Source organism: Babylonia areolata, chromosome 13 (assembly GCF_041734735.1).
Source record: "Babylonia areolata isolate BAREFJ2019XMU chromosome 13, ASM4173473v1, whole genome shotgun sequence".
Classification (NCBI taxonomy): domain Eukaryota; kingdom Metazoa; phylum Mollusca; class Gastropoda; order Neogastropoda; family Buccinidae; genus Babylonia; species Babylonia areolata.
In genome coordinates, this window is record NC_134888.1 from 14,427,603 (window position 1) to 14,428,268 (window position 666).

Genomic DNA, 666 nt, shown 5'->3' on the forward strand with positions numbered 1-666 from the left:
ATGCTAATTTCTGCTAATACTATTTTTCATATTTGACTGGTAAGCATATCTACTTAAATCAAGAAACGCCAAATCACGTCGATATTTCTACGAAACTATAAGAACGCCTCTTACAGCTTTAGCACCCCATGAAAACAAAGAGTTTCGTGACACACTTCCAGGTTGGAAGCTTCCATCTGAACGCTTCAGACAAGTTGTTCATAAGAAGACGAAACAAAAGAAACTATCATTGATTTCTCTCATAACAATGATCATCTCCTCTTGCCCCTTCCCCAGAAATAGCCTGTTGGATTTAGTAATATGTTCATATAAGTTAATTTTCCCAACATACACAGATGTCAGGATGGCCGAGCGGTCCAAGGCGCTGCGTTCAGGTCGCAGTCTGGTTCTCCAGGCGTGGGTTCGAATCCCACTTCTGACAAATTTTTTTTCCCTCCTCATTATTCCCAGCGTAGACACTGCTCAAATTCCATTACTGAACCAACATACGTAGTACACACTTGTTCTCTACTTTCGTTTCATTTTTTTTTTCTTTTTTGATATTCACATGTGTGTTGTGTATTTGTAAACGCCATGGGCTTATTTTCAAGATTAGGCATAAATGATCATAATAATAACAATAATAGTATTGATATGATAATACAACAACAACAGCAACAACAATAA

At 37.4% G+C, this 666-nt stretch overlaps 1 non-coding gene across 1 annotated transcript; it reads left to right on the forward strand.

Annotated features, from left to right (window-relative positions):
- Positions 1-337: 337 nt before the first annotated feature.
- Positions 338-421, forward strand: Trnal-cag (transfer RNA leucine (anticodon CAG)). Its single transcript has one exon. It is a non-coding gene; the product is annotated as a tRNA-Leu (tRNA).
- The last annotated feature ends 245 nt before the right edge of the window (positions 422-666 follow it).